The following is a 25,484-nucleotide window of genomic DNA, read 5'->3' on the forward strand; positions in this document are numbered from 1 at the left end:
TTAAAGCCCACCTGGAGATGAAACACCACACAGCCACTCACTCAACCACCCTTCTCTTCCTGCCCACCCAAGTGGTATGGGGAGGAGAGTAGAAGCAAAACTTGTATGTTGAGATAAGAACAGTTTAATAATTGAAAATAAAATACAATAATAGTGGTAAATAATAGTAATAATAAAAAAAAATAATAATAAAAGGAAAAAAAGTGATGCGCAATCCTATTGTTCACCACAATTCCTCTGAAAAAAAAACCTCTGAAAACTGCCTTCACATGCGAGAGAAACACCTCAGAGTATTTTTAAAATTATGATGATAGAAAACCTCTGTGGTAGCTTGTTGTAGAAGAGACGCAGGCGGGGAGGCGAGGAGGCAAGCAGCGAAAGGACACACAGCAAGCAGTCTGCTGTTCTCCAGAGGTTTATTGTAAGGCGCATCAGGGAAGGTCCGGGGAAGGAGAGGCGGGGCGGAGAAGTGGGGACGGGCGCGGGGTCTGGAGCTCCAGAGGCTGCAAGCTGTCAGCAGCAGTTGGTCTCTAAAGGGCCCTGAGCACCCAGTGGCATGGAGTTTTAAGGGGAGGGAAAGAGGGATGGTTTGGCACGCAGGCCAACTGGGAAAGCCGTAGGGAAGAGGGACAGGGGTATCAACCAATGATTACAAAGGAGGGGAGGATACATAATTCAAACTAACCAATGCTGTACAACTTAAGAGGGGAACAAAGAGGAACAGTCTAGAAACAACCTATATATGGGAAAGGGGCAGGGGAGGAGTTTGGGCCAATGATCTTCTCTTCTGGCGCATACATTGCCACAGGGGCTCATGGGCTGATCTTCTTGTCACCATGAGTGAAACAAACCTCCACATCTCCCCTTTCTTTATTAATTAAAGGGCAGAAAAGGTACATTTGAACATTTCACTCTGAGGTCTATTGATATTAAATGTAAATGCCGAATTACTAATGAACTGCACAAAATGTGCTTGAGGCAATTTACGCGATTTCAGAGTGAAAGTTCGGTTTAAAACAAACAAAGAAACACAAGCATAAATAACTTTATTGGATGGGGAAGCCTTTGGAGATCTTTTTATGGGGGAAGGGGTAGTTCAAAAGTCTTTATTTTTCAGCCTAGTGGTACGAAGTTGCCGGCAGAAGTTTTTCGTATTTCAGCTCTCATGTCTCTGCCTGCCGGTGGCTCTTCTTGATGTTTTTCAGTAGCGTCTCCAATAGCAGTGCATGAATGGAAATGGTTTGCTTCTTATCTGAGGAGACACTACTTGAGACACTGTTAGAGCAAATGGCAGTTGGCATTGCTTAGATGTTCACGGGTACCCGAAACAGCATGGGGGAGGAAAGTATAATCGGCGGGAAGGAGAGAGCAAAAGGCGGGAAGGGAAGATGGAAGGCGGGAAATGCGGAGGATTGTGGGGAGAACGAGCTGTTTCAGGGGACTTGAGCACTCCATTTTAAGATGTTAAAAGAGATCCCCCCACCGCCATTTTGGGGACCTACGAATTTGTGGGGGTAAGGTCAGGGAAGAAAGGGGAAGGAAAGGTTGCTGTTGGCCGAAACCGGACATCAAGGCAACAGTCAAGGGCCTAGCCTTACCGTTGACCGAGGCCAGACATCAAAATCCCAGACAAGGGCGATGGGGCAGCTGTTGACTGAAACCGACTTAGCCAAAAGTCCCAGTCAAGAGCTTGGAAAGGAATTTTGTGACCATTGGCTGAAACATGAAGTGTCAGTCAAGGGCAATGGGGTGAGATTTAAGCGGGTTAGGAAAGAGGGGTAAGGAGAAAGTGTTCATTGCCATCGGCTGAGACTATCATCCGGTTTACACCAATCTTCAGCTAGGAGCAACAGATCAGGTTTGAAGGGTTATAGGGTAGAAGCTCGGGGAGGGTTCTCCCCAAACAGTGGAAAGGTCTGAGGGATACACCAAAGCAAATTTCCGATAAGGAGTTCAAGAAACCACGTCGACGTCTTCTCTCAGACAACCTAAGCGGAGCGCCAAGGCAGACTCCCAGATAAAGGGTTCTGGGAGCACCGTATCGATGCATCATCTCAGGCTATAGGGAGACCCCTACCATCCGTCCTCATCAGCTGAGCGAAGAAACCAAAACCCAGCCGAGGGTGACAGGCAGCAAGGGGGAGCAAAGGGGTCGGCGAGTGCCGCCCAACCACACTCACCAATACCTTTTGTTAGAAAGCGGAAGGATAAAGGGGAAAGGAAAGTGGGAGGACGGAACATTCACCCCTGTTAAATTTTATAGTTCTCTTTGCTAAATTTGGTTCAGTTTCTTGTGTTACTTGAACCTATTCTGAGTAAGAGAGAATATTATGTCGTTTCAGTGACAAGAAAGATATATTGTTATTTATAAATAGTTTGCTCACTATATGTTTAAATGAATGTTGTTTCTGCAACCAATTATATCATCCAAATATACAGAATATGGAAAATTCTACAAGACAAATTCCAAACCTAAATAAACTTTATTATACATGTGGTGGTTTTCTTACATTTATAAGAATCTCACCTTCTTTTGGCAAGAAGATGAAAATTTTCCCTTTTATGACATAGTTTTCTGGATTAGAAAAATTGCACCAAAAAATAAAACAGGTTTCTTGGAGGTTTTTTGTTCTTTTTGCAATAATTTTCCAAGAGCAGGGCAAAGGCTTTGTGCAGAAAACCTAACCTAGACCTCCAGAGGTGATTGTTTTTCATTTTTTGCTTAATTTCAAAATCTCACATGACACCTTTTAATTCCTTGGCTCTCCTCTCCTTTGATATCCCAGGAAGATGATTAGCCATTTGTTATGCACCTTGACAATATTTGCACTCTGCCCTGTGCAATAAATTCCAGGAACAAAGTCTGAGATCTGATTTTTCCTCTGTGCCAAGTTGGTTAAATCTTCAAGTATCCCACTGTTAGAAAGAACACAACTTTGCCACATTCACTTGTTATAGGGCAATTCAGAGAGTATTTCATTCAAAGTCCCTCATAACCTCATAACATACTTCTTGTAGTGCACCATGCTCCTCAGCCCCACAATTAATATGTGAGTTTTCTTTAGCCATAGCAATAATTGCTGAGATCTGCCAATGGAAAGACAACTCTTCACTGTAATTATTAATTTTTCTGTAAGTTGCCACTTCAACATTGGAATTCACTTGACATTTATTCATTTTCTATTCCACAAATTATTAAAATATTTGCTCATCCAAATAGGACAAGTGTTTTCTCTAACACAAAATTTGGCAAACCAGTGCTTTTTAAGATTATCTTAAACCACAGACAAGCCCTGGAGTTCTCACTACACTTTGCTTAGAGAGAAATTAACAAAACTTTTTTTCTCCCATTAGTAAACTCAGAGCATTTGTGTGAATACTCTCCTAACCTCAATGTGAAACTTGCTGTTGAGCTTTAAGAGGAGGTATTGTAAGTTATTCAAACTGGACATATATAAGAATACCATAACACACAATTCTTTGTCTTTTAAATGACCCATCCTCACTGCCCATGAGTCAATCACATCCTCTCATGAATCTTCTATGACCATTTATCCTTCTTCAGTGACTGAACAATCCAGGGGATGATAGAGTCAATAGCTGGTTATTAAGAACTATAATTTAATACAAAAAAACCCGTGTCAGTTGGAATTCCATAAATTTCTCAAGGTGACTGTGAAACAGGTCCTATGGGGTATTTATAAAAAGAAATTTCAGGGTGAATATATTACACAACTATTTGATTTTGCTGTCAGCATAAATATAAGGAAATATGGTTAGAGTTTTGAGAAGGTCTTGACTTCTCTGGAAATCATGACTTGATGGAAATAAATGTAGACTGTTATAAAAATACCAATTAATTAATACATGGAGATATAGAGTACTGGAATGTGAGAGAGAAATTCAGAAACCTAAATTATCTATCCAGTTGGACTTTTATAATACCACAAATCAAATGCATCCTCTCTTTCCTACCACAAATATTTTCTACTAAATGCTTGGTTTTGTGGAAATTGCTTAACTTCTGGGTCTTTATTCATCTACCACCCTGTAAAGATTGTTTTATGTCTCTGTGTAGAGAACCTAAAAAGTCCACTACCTCATCATGTAGCTGAGATTTGTAGCTGCTACTCTAACAGAGCTATTTGGATATTTTTTTCCCATTTTCTCTTCTACCACAATTTAGTCTAGTCAAGCCACTTATGACCTTTGTTTTTTTCATGTTCCCTTCCTTTTCTACCTAACACAGCACTTCCAAGAACAGAGAGCAGTCCCTGTCCAGTTTTTGCAGCATCATCCTGAAGGCATGATGTTAAATTGATGTTGCACCTGCCTGTCTTGTAAATGGCTTAGCAGAAGATAAAGATCCAGCAACGTACTTTAGGGGAAAACAAGCAAACAAACAAACAACATCAACAAAAACATCAAAAGAAAAAAACCCAACAATAACAACAAAAGCAAAAACAAATCAACAACAACAAAAAAAAATCTCCACAAAAACCCCACCAAAAAAACCCAAAAGGGAATATTGTGTTTTTCTGAACATAAGAAAAATGGGAACCAGTAACTGTCTTCATGAGCTATTCATAGGTGAAAACTACTCATTGTATTAATACTCACAGCTGTCATACTCTTTACCTGATATATCTTTGCAAAGTCATGTGTGAAACATGGAACATGGAAAGCAATATGGTTAAAAACATCCACCACTTGTATTAATATTCAGGACCAATCTACCTTCCAGTGCAGTACACTCTCTACTCAAAGACATTTCACTTCCCCTCTCTCTAATTTTCATGGGCAGTCTTTATCTGTCCATCTGCAATGCATTTCTGCTCCATTAAGTTATTATAATACACAGCCATAAAGATAATGCAACTGTAAATTATTGCATTAACATTCTAGTCATCAACACATAAACTCAGACTGAACAAAAGACAGAACCTATTTTACCTGAGAATGTGTTGTTTCAGAAACAGAATACTCTCTTTCAAAATGGTTGAAAAAATATTTGAAATGGCAATTAATACTGTTCAGAAATACCATACTGACATGTTTTCCTTTAGTATTTGTTCAAATATATCTCAACACTCAATCTGAAGGGAAAAAAACAAACACTATAATAAGATATAGAATAGAACAGAACAGAACAGAATAGAATAGAATAGAACAGAACAGAACAGAACAGAATAGAATAGAATAGAATAGAATTAGAATAGAACAGAATAGTTCTTTGGGAAGGAACCTGAAACAATCTTTTAGTCCAACTGACTGACCAATTCAGGGCTGACCAAAAGATGAATCATTTAAAGAACTTTGTCCAAATGTCTCTTAAGCACTGACATGCCAAAGGCATCGATCACCTCTTTAGGAAGACTGTCCAAGTGTTTAACCCAATCTCTCAGCAAAGAATTGTTCCCTAATAACAAGTCTGAACCTCTCCTGATGCAGCTTTGAATAATTCCTATAAGAAATTAAGAGAAATCTTTTAAAAATTCTAATTGAAACACAGATACTGAAAGAAGGAAGCTGTGAAACATATGGCAGGAGGGGAAGAAGTAATTATCACTTGAATTCATAAAACCTATATCATTTTTATATCACCATTCCAAATAGTAAAAAAAAAAAAAAAAAACCTTTAAAAATTATCAACAGTTAAACTATTGTTCAGTGTAAGTTAGATGTTTTTCTTTCATCAGTTACCAGTATCAGACACCCCAGGAAAGTCACAAACACACTAAGTTTTCACTAGATATATCATCCCCAGTTCCAGCAATTATCAGCTTAGAGATGCCTTGAACCAGAAATTACCTCAAAATTACTTTTTTTTAAAGGCACTTAACATTGTCCTAATGGAACAAGCCAGACATGCCTTGTCATTTTGTCTCAATATTTATAAGCATTGGGATCTTAGAAGAGTTTGGGTGACATTGTGAGAAGTCCAAAGAAACATTTTCAGATGGCAAAAATTATCTTTGAATGTTAACAGCAGCAATGGTACTGGTGCTTATACAAGAATCAAATCTTGCAAATGCAAAATTAAAAGGGCTATGGTTTTTTTGGTTTGGTTTTTTTTTTGGCTCAGTAAGAGTTGGTGGTGTGGATCCTGGGATTTCTTGCAAAAGTTACTGCAGTCTCCTCCTCAATGGTTTTAGAAATGAAACTGGTCTAGCAGAAGCCCTCTGAAAGAAGAAACCAGAATTTCTTTTAGACAAATATTTAAAAAGTTGTTTGTATTTTGGAAATGTAAATAAATTAAGCTTGCTACTTAAACTTATTTATTTCAGAACTAAATATTTTTATGGCAGACTTGCAGGGAAAAATAAAAAAGCAAAAATAAGAACATATGACAAGAAGAAAGGACAAAGCAACCACTCTCTTTGGTGGTGCTTCTGATCCCTTCACAGTGATGGAAATTCTTGGCTGTCAGGCATATTTCCTGGGCAGACTGAGACCCAGGGATACAGACTGGACCTTATTTAGTCAGGTGATGTGGGATGCTATGTCCAAACTCCAGGCAGGGATAGGCAGTGTGCACCTTTTTTCCCAAACAAACTTGTGAAAAAAAAAGCCAATGCTTTAATAAGCCACACTTCATTTTCTTTTTGACAGGTTTCAGGACACTAGAGTTGGAAGTAATTTATTTAATCTCTGGGAGAGAGACCAGGAAGTCTAGCAAACAGAACATTCTCTCTTTTCCATGGAACATTAGGATAAGAATAAGCAAACCAGCATTTATATTGTCTCTCCTTTATATGAATGAATGATCTGTCACATCATTGCCTTTTTGAGATATGAGAGTTTTAAAAACCTTTGTGCAAAAGAGGAAAAAATGTACAGATAAATGATGTAACTGGTCAATAAACAAGTCATACACTTGATCTCTCTTCCCGGAGTGATCATCAGGAGTGGTGCTCATCACCTTTAGTTCAAACTTGTGGCCAAAACCCCTACCAGTCTTCCTAGGAAAAAGGCACTAAGAGCAAGATCCATGAAAGACTTAGTGTAGTATCAGAGTGCACAGTAAATGTAAAGTGTCAACAACATCAATGGCTTAATCCTAAAGTGCTTTAATCACTGACTTTTATTTTGTGTAGATAACACACTAATGCAAGTGTAGCAACCACCCACCAGAGAGCTAAAGCAGTAAATCGTTCCAACAGCCACAGGGCTCTTAGCCGCTGGCAGGAGGTGTGGCTGAGGGTGAAGCTCCCAGAGTCCATGAAAAAAATGTGCCTGCAGCAGTTCAAAGTAAAGGAAACAAACAAAAAGATCTAAGCATTTTTCTATTATCAGGGTCAAGACCATGAAAGTTGAATCTACAACCTTAGAACAGGCATTTATGTTTCTTATTAAAAGCTCCATATGTCTGGGATCAGTGGCCTTCCCTGCAAGTATCTTCATCACCCAGAATTCAAAACAAGGAAACCTCTCTTCTCTTCAAGTTTTCTCTATTTTATCCTTAAATGAAGTTTAAAAATTCTCCTTTTTTAGTACTGACTCATAAAATGATACATTCCCAAAGATTCATGGAGGACTGGAGAGACTGATATGCAGATGTGCTGTGGTAGGTTGGACATAATCACATAATAAAACCTAATAAGAGGTCAAATATTGAATCACCAGCTCATGATGCTGCAGGTTTAGTTTCATATATTTATTCTCACATAAGAGAAGGTTTCTTCCTGTAGTGAAATCACAGGTGCATGGTCAGAACATGTTTCCATCAAGGTGCCATCAGTCAATGACCAGGCAAGGTACAAAAGCAAAGACATCAAGGACATTCACTTCTAAGTTGATTCACTTTTTAACAGGAGCAAAACCATGTTGCTGTTAACAGTTTTATTTAGAAATAATAAATAAATGCACTGTGAGCATTGTGCAGAGAATACAGAAATATACATTGTGCTTGTACTTATGTCAGAAGAATTTTAAATCAGTGCAACTCGCACCATTTATCCCATGAATTTGAGCTTCCAGTCTGCTTACACAAGTCTTTCTCACTAGACAGTAGTTTTGAGTCATAACACATAACAGTCATGCTTATTTAATCTTAAAACAAGCTGTGTTAATATCCACCTCCTCTAATAAATATTTCACCTAATTTTCATGCTGTTTACATTAATACACCTGGCATAATCAGTGGTGCTGGCTGACCAGACATTCACATTTTTAAGAGAATCTTTTCTTATTAATATTGAAAGTTTCTGAACTATTTTAATTCTAGAAGGAAGCAAGTTGTATTCAAACAAAAAATATGCTTATTCATAAGACTTTGGTCCACATGATACTAGAATACCTCTGTCAAAAAAATAAAGAAAAAGCTAGAATTTATTGAGGACAAAAGCAAGCAGAAGAAGACAGAGAGTGCAGGGAACTTAAGGAAACAAGGGGGAAGAGTTAAAAATTGCCAGGGGTAGTTCTCAGACTTCAGGCACCTCCACATCAAGTAATTAGGTTATTTTTATGAGAGTCAGAGTACAACACTATCAGAAAGAGATATTTAAAGGGAATGAGAATTACTCTTATTTCCAGAACTCTGGCTGTTCTATAGACCAAACTACATGAATCTTTGTATACTCCAGTTTGAATTGTACACAGTTGTCACTGCAAGTTTGCATTTCAGAACCAAAATACAGTGCAATATTAAGCAATACTTTAGAATAACAGGTTTCCCACTACATGAAGGTCAAGAAAGCAGCATTAGAGTGACATGAAGTCATTCTTTTGCTTTCCTACCCCAGCTGCTCTTAACCCAAAATCTAGCTCTGAGTTGGGCTAGGAAATTTTTTCTGTTCTCTTTACCCTCTTTTCTTTCTTTTATATTTCATTATTCAGCTACAGAAGCATACAATCAGTTCCTCATTATTTCAGGGCAACAGTCACTCTAATTGTTTCACGTCTGATGAGCATTTCAATGATGGATGACCTGCCTCACTCTACAGAGTTTTATAACTGAAAAATAGATTCAGGGTTAGGAAAAAAGTAATCCACATTCTACTATACACCATGTCTTAAAACCCTAAGTCTTTTGTTTTATCTTTCTGTAATTGTTAATTCCATATATTCTTTACAGAACTAGTGAGCAGACATGAACTCTTCTATCATTTACTTTCCAACATAAGTGTAACTCCTCTGCTCATTTCCAAGATATGATGGTTATATGTGGAGACACAAGTGTCAACATTAATCACCCACTTGATTCCAGGACAAAGCAGATTCAAAACTTTGAAGGGTCTGAATTATTGCTTTGCCTCTCCAGACCTAGATTTTCCAGTTTATAAAACTTATAGTAAAAAAATCCTGGGATTAAAATTAAATAATAATAAAAATGATAATAAATAATCTAATGTCTTTATTAGATTTTTCCTTTTGAAAGTGAAGTGAGTTACTTGAACTCTCCAGCAAAAACTGATGGAGTAACACTGTCTTGTCATAAAGGTATCAATATCAATGAGCCAAACACCAGTCCTTGTGGATTGGTGATAGCATGATACAACAATTCATGCTATTGTTAAAGGTTTTAACACATTTTCCTGTTGTGCTGGTTTTGACTGAGCTAGAGTTAATTTTCTTCTCTGTATGTTAGTATGGAGCTGTGTTTTGGATTTGAGACCAAAAGAGTGTTGATAACACAGTGATATTTTCACTACTGCTGATCACAGCTCACACAGAGCCAAGGTGTGGTGTGAGGAGACTGGGGGGGGAAACAAGGAAGTGGGAGTGTGTGGCTAGCACAGGTCTTTCCCATGAGAATTCCTTTTGTGTTTTATAAATAAAGATAAAGTTTGGATGTTACTGAAAACAGTGTCCTAGGATTTGGACGGTGCAGGCCTGGCCAATCAGGCCTAGGGGGAGGTTTCTGACTGACTAATCTGGGTGACCTTTGAAAACTCTCTATATATGATGAAATCAAAACAATAAAGGTCTTTCCTTCTTGCCATTGAGAACTGGGTTCTTTTCTCTGCTAGCAGCTCAACAGCGACAGGAGTGGACACAGCCAGGACAGCTGACCCCAACTGACCTAAGGAATATTCCAGACCACATCAAGTCATGCTCAGCATATAAAGGTGGGGGAAGGAGAAAGAGAAGACATTTGGAGTGATGGCATTTGCCTTCCCCTGTCACCCTTAAGTGTGATGTGGCTCTGCTCCCATGGAGTTGGCTGAACACCTGCCCAGCCATGGGAAGGGGTGAATTAATTCCTTTTCTTGCTTTTCTTGTGTGCTTGGATTCTGCTTTACCAGTTAAACTATCCCTAACTCATCCCACAAGTCTTTTCACTTTTGCCCTTCTGATTCTCTCCCCCATCCCACCCGGGGGAGTGAGTGAGCAGCTGTGTGGGGCTTGGTCATTGCCTGGAGTTATGGTTTAACATCTGTTCACCCCCTTTTAACTTACCCTAAAATCTTGTCTGATTTTACTTCCTCTGCAATTCTGTTTTACCTCTAAGTCTCACCCTTTTGGAAATTTACATGCAGAAGTTGTTGATTAGTGCCAAATTTGTATCTTCACCATCCTCTAAAATTAATGGAATTTGGAAATAAGTACCACTTTGGTATCTACATTAAATTACTATTCCTTTTTCTTTTAATATATCCTGATAATTTTGAGACAATATGCTAGTTCAGTCCCCCTGAGCCCCCCAAAACATCCATGAAGACTTTACAGATATTTTACAACTTTTTACTTCATAAATCTTACTCTTGACTTAAAGAACTTGTTTCCAACACAGTCAAAGAAAATACACTTTCTATAAAACTACTGCTTTCTTTTCCCTCAAATCTTTCCAAAAGATCATTCCAGCTGCAGTACCAGAAGGTGCAAACTAGCAAAGGTGAGAAGAAAGTCAGTAAGTATAACTAATATGTTTTTACGTAACAACTGGTGCTTTGATTTTTCTTACCACCCTGACACATCCGAAGCCTTAAACTGTGCTCTCAGACTGTGCCTTATTATTTGTCATGCCAATTATTAGTCTACTGTTGGTGCAATCACAGTAGGATAAAATAATAGCAATTTTCTGAGCATGGTTATAGGTTCTAACAGGAAAATATGTTGTTTTGCCACAGTGCTGAAAGAATTGGATGGGCCTTTTTGAGGCCAGTGCTTACTGATATAAGAATTAGTATCTATTATTTGTGACTGATCAAAAACATTTAATCAGCATTTTTTGAGGATAAAATGAAGACATATGATCAACCACCTCCTTGAGGATCTAATGCCCTGGCAATGAGTTGTGATATCCAGTTTGAGCTTCTTAGTCTCCTAAATTATTCTGATATCTTTAAAAATGCATTTTCCAGCATCTTACCATCATATTTTCCCATCTGAGCATCTGCTAGACTTTAAAAAATGCCATCTCTCCTATGTTCAAGTAAACAAGTTTTATTTCTATAAAAACTAGAGAGTAAGAATATATGATACATATTTGGAATTCCTATTTGCTTTCTGGATGTAGGAACTTGTGAGCATCCTTGTGCTGTCACACAGAAGTAGACACACTGTTGGTTTACAGCTGGTTTACAGCCTTATAAATCTCATTTCAACTCTTTTTTATTTGCTCTGCTTGCTTACACCATTTGCATTATAACTTAGTGGGTTTAGATTATGTATTAGGAAAAAAATTCTTTCCTGTGAGGGTGCTGATGCCCTGGCACAGGTTGCTCAGAGAAGCTGTGGATGCTCCAACCCTGGAAGTGTTCAAGGCCAGGTTGGATGGGCCTTGGAGCAACCTGGGATGGTGGAAGGTGTCCCTGCCCATGGCAGGGGCTTGGAACAAGAGGGTTTTGAAGGTCCTTTCCAACCCAAGCCATTCTACAACTCTATGAACTTACAGGATTAAAACTGCCTCCAAGCATACTACGACCCTAATTTTGGAAGCCAGTAGAACTGTCTTTCAAAGTCCAAAGTCCTTGAAGAAATTGGAACAAGGTGGAAGCTAACAAAACACATGTTTAATTCCAGTTTTCATTTTCTAATCAGTAGAGTTTTATAGAAATAACAATCAAAATTTATTTTAAAAACTCCCATTACCAGGATTTTTTTGGTGAAAGAAAAATGTGGAAAAATTCTGGTGGGGAAACTAAGGAAAAAAATACATTAAAACATCTTGAAAATTCCCATTTGTATTTCTTTAAACATACAAAATAAGTTCTCATAAAAAGGCAAGACGTTATGGATTTCCGACAGCAGAAAATTTAAGGAGGGAAAAAAACTAGAAATTAATTGCTTATTTAACACAGAATGCAGCATAATAAAAATTTACCTGTCTCCTTATTAGCAAGGGCTGTTGCATCTTTTATGTTTGACAAATAAATCAAATACAGAAGAAAAACGTTTTAAAAAAATCAAAATTTCATAAATAAAAAAATCACATGCTCCTGCTAGTATGTAAACAATGATTATAAAAAAATCCAATAAATGTGAACTGAAAATACAGGGGAAAAAAAACAATCCAGTAGTTAAACGCAGAGTACTCTTTATATGCAACAAACAGGTTTATATTGCTCCAAAGTGATCAGAATAATAAATGGGAAGATTTAGCCTGCAAATAACTGGCATAACCAAAAAAAAAAGAGTCAACAGAGTGAGATTTGAAGATCGTCCCGATGGAATAAATATATCATTGGCACAAGGGAATTTTTAATTTTTGACATATTCCTTAAATGTCAGGATGAGAAGTAGATGATAGTTTTATCTCAGCCGCCCAGTCCCCAATCTTTTTATTATTCATATGTGGTTTACAAGTCAGCAGAGTATTTTTTGAATTTGTAGGAACTCAGACACCGATTAATGACCTGATGGTACACTCCTAATGCACTCTTTCAAGCCAATTAGTTCTCACATTTATTGCAATTCTATGTTATAATGTGAAAAGTTGATTTTGTTGGAATTAGGAGGGCCAGAGATTAAGTGTGTCAACTGTAAAATATCTACTGGCAATAACAAAGTTGATGGCCTTGGTAAATAAAAGTGAAGGCACAGAAAATAGGTTTTATTACAACTTTGCTCAAGCTGAAAACTTCAAGCCTCATTTTACTGTATTTTTCATGTCTCTGTGACAAAAATAAAGGTGAATGAAATGCCACATGAACATGATGGAAATAAAATGAAAGTTCATACAGTTACCCTTATGTTTGGATGTATTCGTAAGCAGTGGCACCTGACAGTAATATTTGCATAGACAAAATAAGAATGGTAATATTACAATTAATAGACCCTAAATCTGCAAAGAACCCAGCATGAAGTTTAGTTTACAAACCAGGGAGACTAACAGACTTAAAGATCTTTTTTGTGGCTATAGTAACACAAAAGAATTTGGCAGGAATTGGTCTGAGCTTTGCTGCAGGTAGAAATGCAAATGCCAGTTTGGCTTTTAGGTCAAAGAACATGGTCCAGGGCTAAGCAGCTTCCCAGAAGGGACTGCCATGGAGTTTTAAACAACTGAAATTTCCTAAATCTTCTTGTAGAGTCTGAAATTATCATTTCATGTTCAGTTCCTGGGTTCTGTTGACATTTTTGAAAGCAAAAGCATTTCACAAATAGAGCTTCAATCCAAAGGCACTGTATTGCTATTGTACAGAAAAAATCCTCCAATTTACGTGAGCCATTTTTTAAATGGAAATACTTAAGTACCCACAGCTTTTGTTTGCAGGTGAGGACTCAGATAGCTCCTAAAAATCACTAGACATTGACTTGTGTGAAGTATAGAATTAGTTAGCATCTCTTTACCAGTGCAGAAGTACAGTTACTTCCAGAGTCATACTTTTCACAACAAATTTATTTTGTCTCTCCAGTTCCAGCCTTTTTTAATTGATAAAATTGTCTAAAATCCCCACATCAGCATTCAGGTCAATGCTTACAGTAAGGTGTGGTGAATTTGGTCCTTAAGGTATAAAATGAAACTTAAATCTTTAGAGAGTCTGGGATCTCATGGCTCCACACTATTCAGAGGCTGAGTAACAACCATTTGAGATGGTGGCACCCATATCATTCCTATGCCTCTACCAGGAGCAGAAGGAATGGATTTTCAAACAGATGAAAGACCAAATGATCAATCTAAGAACAAATTATTTTTTCTTCTCTGATTTAATATTTTTAAATTACTCACCACAGATATTCTGAGTTGGACAGGATCCATCAAGTCCAACTGTTAAGTGATTGGCCCATATGGGAATTGAACACACGACCTTGGCTTTATTTTACCAGCTTCAGAACACGTTCATAAAAATTAGGAGATCTATGTTGCATTAGCTGTGATGAGAATTTTTTTAAGAATAGAGTTGGGAGGAAGAATATTAAAATAGATTTGTATCTGCAGCCAGGCATAATTACAAGGTAAATCTTCCTCTTATCAATGCATTTATGGAAGAGATAGTACAGCCAAGCTCCCTTGGCTTCAGCACATGACACTCCTCCCATCCAGTTCACAAAATGGGCTTAGTAACAACACCAAACCCCCTATTTTTTCTATATCTGTACCAAACCAGCACCTGATTCCTACATTCTGAATCCTAAAACTGAGCCCCGCTGGTTTGGACAGGTATTATGGCATTCTCATATTTGTTTCCTCACACAGAAAAACTATCAAAAATTTCCTGTTTTCTACGTGTGATGAGAAGGAATTATGTGTCTTCCTAGAAAAGTCACATCACAGGTTTTTTTCTTCTTTTAAGATCAAAAGGAAATTTTAGTTGCCACATATGAGTATATCAAGAATTCTTTGTCATAATTATCACAAATTAAGGAAGGTATCTATGTGGACAAAACTCCATGAATGTTTTTATTTAGAGACAGCTCACAGTGAAGCACTGAAACATGCACAAAGACACATTGTTTAGAAACCAAATATCTATAGTTAAAGTGAAAGTGAAGAAATAAAACCTGTGAGGGAATTTAAGTAGGTGGAATTTAATTACCTGAACTGGAATTTAGCCAGGGCAGCAAGGTTAACATCTCTACTGATCTCATATTTTCACAATCAGTTACTTTAACAACCTTGTATTTGCATATTTCTCAAGTGAAATCTGGGGCAGAGCAGTTAGAGGTGAGTATTGTTGCTGCCAATATGATGCACTAAACAAATAATATTTTTGCTGCTTGCCTGTGCCCTTGATTGGTGCTCAGTCATACAATGAAGTTTGGAAATTAATTTCTCAGGCACAGAAACAATAGCTGGTATTTATCAATTTTATGTCCTCTAGTCAAGCCAGGTGGAAAATTGGGTGAAATGCAAGACTTCATTGAGCAACCAGATGTTACCTCTCCATTGAGCTGTCCTAGGTCAAGAAATCACACAAACCTCCCTATTTTGTTAGTATAAACAAACATTAAATAAACAAACATAAAAATATGTTATTGCATAAACAGCAAATACCTTTATATAGAGAAAATCACACAACAGGCAGTTGATGACTTTTTTTTATAGCAATAGGAGTAATTTGAGGCCTGTATATTTTAAGATTTTGCTCGAGCCAGAAAAATCAATAAAATTAAAAAAAATAATAAAATAAAGGAGCTGCAATTTCTGAGAATTTTCTGGTGAAAGAAAAAATGTTGTGTGTAGAGTCAGAGCTTCAGAGCTGACCAACCATTGTCAGGGGCATTTTTAAAGGGGTGTTTTGTAAAAATATCTCCCAAAATGTCTAATTTGAAGAGGGAGAAAAGACAACCTGGGTTTCAGAGGCAGATGTTTTCACAGACCTGAATGACCAGGAGCATCCATCAATAAAGGGAGAGGGACATGAGCCTCTGGCACAATGACAGTGACCGTTCTGCCAATGTCCAACAGCTCACAGGAATCCTGAGGAAGGGAATGACAATGGCTTTCCCTGTTTTGGAACCCAAGAAGAGACTATAGGAAGTTATACTCTCTAGGAATTTCTCTGCTTGACCTTTTTTCTTTTGCCTTTTTTTTTTTTAATTTTCAATGGCTATTAGAAAAGACAAAATCATCCCACTCAAAAGCACACAGACAATTAAAGCCAATAAGTAAACTTTCAGAAATAAAGTCTTCAGATTTATTTTCTTCATCCAAAAAATGCTGTTACAGTTAAATACACTCCACTCAGAGACATGTAGAAAACATAAGCTCTTTTTTCTTTTTACAAAAGGGAGGAGAGCAAAATAGTTTCCGTGTTTTGAAACAATTTGAGATAATTAAATTGGAATATTATTGGTTTTTTTTTAAATTTTAAATTTGGATTATCCCTAACTTCTCATCATTAAAGTATGTCTGCATCCAAAGTCAACCATTAATTAAAAGAAAAGTTAGATTAAGCTTCAAATAGTATGGTTTAAGTAGCACTGATCCTCCTGGGTGCAGGGGAAAACCCTATTCCCTTACAGCTGAAGACATGAATTCCCAATGTCTTTTCAGAACTATTTCCCATGACTTTTTTTTTTAATCACATCAAATTTCCTTTTTATTGTTGTTTAATTTTCGCCTATTTCTGATTGAAATGAAATGTCAAATATTATGAATTTTTTGAAAAAAAATTGTTTCAGATTTTGACCATTTCCATGGACATCCAATCAGTTATTCATTTCAGGTTTTCCCCCAGCTAGTTATTGTTGTCACTAATAACCTCTATTAAAATGAATGGTTCAGAAATATAATAGCAACTAGAATCAAATAGTTAATATTTATTTTAAGAATATGACCGTAATGTTAGAGCTTTATCACGTTAGGAACAGAAGACATTAAATCTGAAATGTATTATTCTTGAAAATGAAAAAATAAATTAGTAATGAACAGAAGGAAGCTTATTAGAGAAGATTTTAGAATTTTCTTCTCCATGATTTTGAAATGAAAGGCAGCTATCCAGGGACCAGAAGTTACATTGCACAGAATAACTGCCTGATTTCTGCCTCATTAAAAATCAAATTGCATAAATCTATTATTATTACTAATAATACTTATCAATTAAAATATAATTGCCTCACCTGGACCTGATTGCAGTAGTATCATACAAGACAAAATTAGAGCTCAAGTGGCTCTTTAAATCCCAGGCCCAGAAGAAAACTATGTTTTTAAGCCTGGATAATGATTACCAGTAGAATATATTGCTAGGAAAGGTCCCTGTCACAAGAAAACACTATGGCAAATAGCACTAATTGAGATCTCTGGTAGCTGTGTGAGCAGAAGTGTCAAGGATTGATCACACACAGACCTTTTAAAATCTCTACCCTATGAGGATCCAACATCTGTGATGTACAAAAATAGAGCTGATGGCTTCAAAGTGCAGGAACACAGAACAGTATTGCTATCTGAAAACAGCAAAATGCTGTCACATTCCCAAAGGAGAGGAAATCACTGACACACATTTCATCCTCATCAAATAAGAGCTCACCCTACATGCATTTCAATTCCCCTGATTGTATAAATACCTAAAAGTGATAATCAGAATGAGGAAAAAGATAGGCATCTTACTCACAACTAATCCTATCAAATTACCTTTACAACCATTTCCTCCAGAATGATTATTTTAAGTGTATGATTGGCAACCTGAGGAAGCACTGCATCATCTGAACCCCAAACTGAGAAAAAAATTTATCAATTATTTAATAGTTAAGCCACAATAAAAGTCCACTTCACTAAATCTTCTTTATCTTTGTCATTGCCTCATTAATTAATATTGACTAGCTGGTAGGTCTATGTCTTCACATCTTTGAGGGCATTACTTGAATGTGCCGTGTTTGGGAATTCCAGGGCCATCCATCATGATCCAAGTGAGATATCCTCACTGTCTGAAAGAACAGCAAGCATGATCTAAGCACATCACAGCAGAGTTCAGGGACTGCACCGAAACCAGGGAGAATTTTACTCTCCCACCCAATTGCTGGTGGATGGCTGGAGAGAAAAGTGAAAATTTGCTTCTGATTTACCATCATTTTGTGTATAACTCAGTCCAGTCAGGAGAGTAGTATCTCTCTGTAGGGTGCAGATCCCTCCCTCTTCTGCCTCTGGGCTGATCCATGGAAGAAGCTTGGGCAACCTTCCCAACATCACCATTCTCCCCCCATATACCAACACCTGATTTCTGCTAAGTTAATGTATCCAAATTCTGAATACTGTACATAGTGTAGAGATTGTGAATACTGTACATAAATTATGTGACAAACACATTTCATTCAAGTGAAAATACTTCCTTGTTGCACACAGCCTGGTGATATTAAGCATTCATCCTGTTCAGTCACTCACCTTCCTTTAAATTGAATCTAAGTCCAGCTTTACTGTGATTTACCACACTTTCACCTTTCAATTCACTATGAATTGTGATATATAGTATTGTCATTTGGAGATAATGGCAGAGAGATTAATTTAATATAATTTAATGAATTTTTGAACACTTTAAGCCACAATTCAGCAATTCATGAACATTAACAAGAAAACCTGAGTATGAATGGATGCCTTCAATGTTCTAAATCTGAATGTGAATTCCTCAACTTCTGTTGTTCATAATGGTCTGGGAGGGTATAATCAACTGAATAAAACAGTGATATTATCTCCAGGCATTTAAAACTGGGGGAATGCCACCAACTAAATGCTGAGAAAGTAATTTTAGAAGCCCTTGGCAGAGAGTCATAACCTGAGCCATGAGTAAGTTGCTTAGATAAGGCATTTGTGGTCTTCTTCCAAGAACCCCATCTCAGATACCCACACCAGACATGCTAAAGAGGCACCAGCACTTCTAGACAAAAAATGGGTAGTAGATGAGAAAACTATTATAAATCTGCATTTTTCTTCAAAAGACAAACTACATGTGAAAGTTTATTTGGAAAAGTTTTGATAACACACTCTTAGCTTTCCATTGTGTCAAGCAGTTTGTTGTGGCCTAAATCATTTAGGTTGTTAGGAGCTATTTGTGCTACTGGGGTTTTTTTTCGGTTCAGCAGTTTTCATTTTTCTTTTAAATTTCAGACTGATGTAAGTAGCTATAAATTCCAAACAACTGGTAAGTCTGAAACTTATTTGTTTTTCTCTAAAGTGATATTTGAGCAAGCCAATAAATCCCAAAGAAAACTGACAATACAAAAGGTATTTTTTGTTGTGATCAAATAAATTCTTAATAACTGGCTTTTTTAAAAAATCTATCCCATTGACAATGTTGATTTCAATTTCCTTAGAGTCAAGTTTTAGATTAAATTGGACCATACTATACCAGCATCAAGGAATTAGCTTGCCATAAAAAACAATATAGAGGCTATACACTCTCTCTTTATAAGACAGTCTAAAAGCTATTTAATTCAACACAGAACATGATGTCTGGGCAGCAGATTTTTACCTAATATTCCACACTGTTTGAAAATTGAGTACAAGGAGATGAATAGCTATATGTAACAAGATTTCTGTAGTTTTGGGACAGAAACATCTCATGCAGTTCTAGCCACCTACACTCATAAATCTACATAAAAAACAGGGGTGAGATCTAGCACCACTGTTAGCTCCATCTTCACTTGGGAAAATAGTTTATATATGCAATGTAGTGTAAGTTTCACTTTATCAAATATTTCTACAATTTTGTTATGTAGGTAAGGGAAGGAAGTAAATCCTTTCAGGGGCTGTTATATCTCAGCCTAAACATGCAACTATTCTGTCATTCTTCTCAGCAGGTTTCAAAGGTCAGTATACTAATTTTGGCTGGAATAGAGTTAAATTTCTTCATGGTTGTATTAGTTTGAAAACAAATCAGTGGGAGATCGCAAGTCAGGATTAAAATCTAATAGGAAAATTAAAGGAAATAAGTGCAATAATACAAGGAAAAGCACTGACAAAAATCAGATATAACCTGATACCGTGTTAGGGTGCTGGTAGCAGTCCAAGTGAAGTAGTTCAGTTGAAGCAGTGATCCTGTGAAGGTCTGGTCTCCAGATGAAGGTCCAGTGGTAGCTCTTGTCCTCTGGGAACCCAGTAGACAGGGCTAGCTCAGGCAGTTCCAAGGCCAGGTTATATCCAGGTGGGAACACCTGGCTCCTCCCTCCTGAAGGCAGAGCATCTCACAATAGGAGGAGATAATTCCATGAGTCATGTGGTGGGTCCTTGATGGCCCATTGTCTGTTATCAGGGGTGAGATGTAGCAGGAGGTAACAGCTAATGTCCCACAGCTGGTGGTAATAAAATACTAAATACATCTATAGTGTAACCTAGGACAATGGTAGCTCATATAATGCTGTGTTTTGGATTTGTGACCAAAACAGTATAGCTTTTGATTTGACTGTGAGACTGTCCTTGATTTAACCCACAAGATTTTTCATTTTTACACTTCCAGTTCTCTCCCCTATCCTGAGGAGGAGTGAGTGAGGGGCTGTGTGGGGCTGAGCTGCCTGTTGGGGTTAACCCACAACAGATGGTTCACATACAAATATCTATGCAGATGACATAAGGAAATTGATCCCTTTGCTCAGACCTAGACATCTTGTGGTATATAAAACACGATAGATAATCATATTTCAACAAAGAGTCTCTTTGTTAGGTGCCATATTTTATCTCAAAACATGGCTGTCCTTAGCTAAATCATTGCCAGATTCAAAAACTGCACTCAGTGGCTTGTCATTGCCTCTTGCTTAGGTTTAAGTCATAACACTATTAAAGGTGCTATTGGATGGGTCTTAGTACAGAAAACAAAGACAGTGACAATTACAAGAAAGCAAAAAATTGAATTTTTTAAGCTAACAACTGGTCTGGAAAATCACAGTTCATCACAGACTAAGCTCAGTTGTCAAAAAAAGGCATCAAGATGCAGCTGAAATTTCCTGTGGTACCTGAACTGGTAAGTAGAAAATATGTGAAGTTTGACTTGAAGGAGACCACTACACTACCAGAGCAAGTGCTAGAGACCACAGTGTACCCCAGAACATGTCAAATGTCTGCAGGCATAAGGATTGCAGTCATTAATGTTAAAAAGAAAGCTCCTAAAAAAATGATGCCAAAACAGAGAAGTTGTGGATACTCCATCCCTGGAAGTGTTCCTTTCCTTTTTCCTTTCCTTTTTCCTTTCCTTTTTCCTTTCCTTTTTCCTTTCCTTTTTCCTTTCCTTTTTCCTTTCCTTTTTCCTTTCCTTTTTCCTTTCCTCTTTCCTTTCCTCTTTCCTTTCCTTTCCTTTCCTTTCCTTTCCTTTCCTTTCCTTTCCTTTCCTTTCCTTTTTTTTCTTTTCTAATACAGCAACATGGGAACACATACATTACACTTTGGTTAATTCCTACCTCAGAATTTGAAAGGGATTTAACTTCTCAGTTATGCACAAGTTGTACAGTCACAGTAACAGCACACATGGCCATTAGACTTACATATGTAGATATGAGTAATTATAAAATTTAATTACAAGGCATTACTTGTGTATAGATGGTTCTGGCAGGTCCTTTTTTATCTTATCTTGTAGGATCCATGGAAACATTAATTGGGTAAGAAAGGATTCTACTGGAGAGCAGAACAGCCTGAACTCTGTAATGGATATAATTCTTACAGTGATAAAAGGAACTAAGACACAGTTGAGGAGTTCACTGCCATGAAAACCTCACAAACCAAGGACACAGAAGAGAGGACTGCAAAGAGTACCTTGTTCAGCTTGCACAATGGATCACTGCCAGGGATGAGAACACAGCGTTTGCCTCTTCACTCAGCTCACTCTGCAAGCTGGGAGGGGTTCAACATCCTGCAGAGATATCGAGCCTTAGCTACTTGTGGAACCTTCTGCAGTCACTGAAAAGAGACAGGCACTGGGAGAGGTCAGTTTATCCAGCCTGCCTTCAACATCTTCCCTGATGGAACAAATCTGCGTTTGCAAAGTCTTCTTTTCCCACTGCTTACATGGGGCACTTACAAGTCTATTTTCAGACCTAAAATATTATAGTGCAAAATTGCTATTGCAAAATGGCAAAATGTATTTTGTATATATATATATATACATATTAATGAATGGCATAACAAATATGGCAGAGGAATACTGGAAAACACAGGATCAGTGTTAGCTGGGAATTTTGCCTTGTCTTGCAGTCATTAAAGAAAACAACATGCTGAGATTTTCAGCACTCAGATGAAAAAGACATTCAAGGACCAAAGGATGATTATGCCTGAGATAATGATGTGGAGGACGAGGGCATTAGCTAAATTCACATTCATGCTTTAATAATTGCTTAGATCATCCAGTTCACAAGTGACTTGGAGTTAATAACAGCCAGGTCAGCTGATTAATAGCAGTGCTTTTAATTTTACCAGTGTTGTTCTTTGCCAAGCCATTTTTATTCAAAGCAGCATCACCCGAGTGACATTGCTCTTCTTTATCATAATTTTCAAAAATTTTATTCAGATGAATAATTACTACAAAGGAAAGAAATGAGCTGCAAAAGCATTAACAAGAAAAGCAGTTTATTTATCCAAGAAATTGCAAATTTAAAAAGTGAAAAGTAGGGATCTCTATACACAAAAGGAAAATATTTTGAACAACCTGTGAGTATTTTGTGGTTTTGGTTTGGGGATTTTGTGGTGGGTTTTTTGGGGTTTTTTTTGTTTTGGTTTTTTTTTTTCTTTTTTTCTTTTTTTCTTTTTTTCGTTTCCCTGAAGCTACATTTGTCATTTATCATGTCCCCCATGCCGTACATATTTTTATTCATGCAGTACCCTCTCTTTTTCCCTGTGGCACACAAGTTCTTTCCATGCTGCACAGAAAGACAATAGGTTTTCCAGCAGCATCGAATTTCAAAATAATTTCATAAAAAATTCTTCATCCATGCACAGAAAAAGAACCTGTGATCCCACATGCACACCCATCACATGTCCTACTGTGCATGTAGGTGGAATTGAATGCCAGAGTGCAAGGCAGGGAGTTACAGTTCAACAGGCTCTTCCAGTAGAACCTTTAGAAGTCCTGAAATTTTCCATTCCAGGTGGCAAATGGACTATTGGATCATATCCTTAATAATAAAACCAAACAGTGTTAGCAACAAATTAACCAAAAAAATACCTTTGCCTAATGCCTTTTTTTTTTTTTTTTTTTAAGAAAAATGGAAAAGAAAGATCTGGTAGGGACTTCTGCATTGGAAAGACCTAATTATACTGTTTCACTAGCTTGTAGAAAAAACTCCAATAAGACAGTGATGATGCACTGTGAAGAATAGAGTAAAATTAAAGAAAGAATAAGGGGGTTTGCTGGCCCTGTGTGTTAGAATAAATTGTATGTTCTCCAGCTATGAACTAGCCAGCATAGTGACAAGAAAATATTTTATAAATTCAAAATGTGTAGAAAATATATTAAAAATAGTATTAAATAATAGTATGAAATTATTTATATAACTTTTTCCTACTCCTGACTTTCTGATTACAGAGGTTTTTAATATAAAAATGTATTTTGAAACAGTTATTCACAGTTTCAAACACTATAAATTGATGTATAAATTGACTTTTTTCAGGGGAGTATAATTACATGGCAGGAAATCTTGTGTAATTGTATTATTCAATCCAGTTCAGCACATAGTTTCACAACAGATGTAATGTGAGCAGAATCAGAATTACATCTTCTATTGTCTATTCTAAACTAATTATAACATTTTTTAGCTTTTAATAACAACATAATGTGGTAAGGCTGCTAGGTGACAATTCATACAACCAAAAGACTAATGCAGCAGGACAGGAAGAGTTATGGGAAAAGACAATCTCTGAATGAATAAAACTTCTGGGAAAGAAAACTAAAAAATTATAATAAGTTATAACTGCCTCTAGATTTTTGTAACTGTGTGATGACTTTTTCCTGAGGAATAATAAGGCTGACATTGTCTCCTGCAACTGGACATGGTATGAGTGTGTGGGCAAGGTGCACTCTACTTCTATGCCATGTTACAAGGGGTTTACCAGATTGTACTCTTCCTTTCCTCATTGGAACAAAGATCATGTTTTGTGTTCCTCCTATGCAATGTGAATCCAAAGGGAAAACATGACATTAATCTGTGGATATGGAAAAGCAATGGACCAGGTGAAAATAGTGATGGGGAGTAGGAGGTAAAAAAGATTAAAAAAAAAAGGAAAAAGGTGGAAAAGAGTAAAGCCTTTTGACCCTCTGTGTGTAGCCTGTGCTTTCCTTCCCTGTGAGCACCAACTGTCTTCCCCAGCAATGTGGAAGGAAAGAACCTGTGCCCTTTACAGTTCTCTGCCACCCTCATCACAATTTCCTCATCTCTATTTTCTCCATCTGCCAACAGTTACTGGAGAAGTGGTGACACTGAGTCCCCCAGTGTCACCAGCATGGGGCTTGTTTGACTTACCCTAATCAGGAATGGAGACATCTCCACATCTCTGGTAGGGATCTTGTCTCAGGTGGGATTTAAAAGGTGGGGGATGTCCCCTCTGAATGCTTCTTGAGTATTTTAGAACACACAAAATCCTACATAAAGTAGAAGTAAAGATTAGTGAAGTACAGTCAGGTGCTTGAAGAAAAACCTAAGGGCAAGATATTTTGTCTGCAGTTTTTCAAACTTCTAGCAATTCTGAATTGAATATAATTACAATTCAACCTCCAGAGTATTATGGATCATTTATTTACTTGCATAATTTTTTCATTCTTTTTAGCCTGCCCAATTTTTCTATTTAATAATAATTAGTAAAAGCAAAAGAAATTTTCCCAAAGTTATGGCCACTTCTGAAAGTGGTAAAAGTCCAAGGTGGCAACAGCCAAATTTCTTCATCATCTTTTCCTACCTCTCAAGAGAGAGGGACCTTATTGTGAAAACCTTCATTCCAAATTAACTTCTTGTATTGGGTGTGTTTATCATGGCTGAGAAGACAAATAAAAACACACACACAAATAATATAATGTCTTTCCATGTAAGATGAAATTGTAGTATATGGAAAACAGGGAGCCTTAAGAGTGATTTCCCATTCAGCTTTCCCCTCAACTCCACTGATTTTTCCTTCCTGGTAATCCTTTAAGATGGATATGACTGTGATTCACTGGTTCACTATGTTTAATTGGATGAGCAATTAGAAGTTTGGGCATTCATCTTTATTTATCTGAACTCTGCAAAACTGGCCTGGGATTTGCTAGAGAACTGGATGTCTTGGGAAATTTCCTATCATCACTTGGTTATGCATATTACCAATGCATGGGTGTCTCCTGAGGGTTTTTCTCTTTTTTGAGAGTCTGATGCTCGGATCTGTTCATATTTGGAAAAGGAATAATTTTAACTTTAGCTTAAAATTCATGGGAATTAGAAACAAAATTAATACAGGAGGATAATGGGCCAGCATGAGGTTTTAATTAATCTTTGTCTTACCCTGGGATGTGGAAAATGTCAATTTGCACTAGTTCCATGAAGGATTAATACGAGTAATATGTACAGTCCATTTAGCTTTGAAATAAAGCATAAAGAAAATAAAAATGAGAACTTTTGATTCAATGTGACACTAAAGGGAAAGAGAATTAAACAGTTATTAAATGGATCTGGCTCAATTACCACCATTGGAGGTGACCCTAACAAAATGCAGCTGGTTT

The 25,484-nt window shown here is 37.1% G+C and overlaps 1 long non-coding RNA gene across 1 annotated transcript in view; it reads left to right on the forward strand.

Annotated features, from left to right (window-relative positions):
• LOC146442466 (uncharacterized) overlaps positions 1-21,926 on the forward strand; it is a 33,833-nt gene extending 11,907 nt beyond the window's left edge. The window contains exons 2-3 of the long non-coding RNA XR_014849614.1: positions 20,674-20,774; positions 21,384-21,926. This is a non-coding gene — a long non-coding RNA (uncharacterized LOC146442466). The remainder of the gene's footprint in view (positions 1-20,673; positions 20,775-21,383) is intronic.
• Positions 21,927-25,484: the final 3,558 nt, after the last annotated feature.

Source organism: Lichenostomus cassidix, chromosome 2, assembly GCF_008360975.1.
Source record: "Lichenostomus cassidix isolate B80296 chromosome 2, HeHo_3.0, whole genome shotgun sequence".
Taxonomy (NCBI): domain Eukaryota; kingdom Metazoa; phylum Chordata; class Aves; order Passeriformes; family Meliphagidae; genus Lichenostomus; species Lichenostomus cassidix.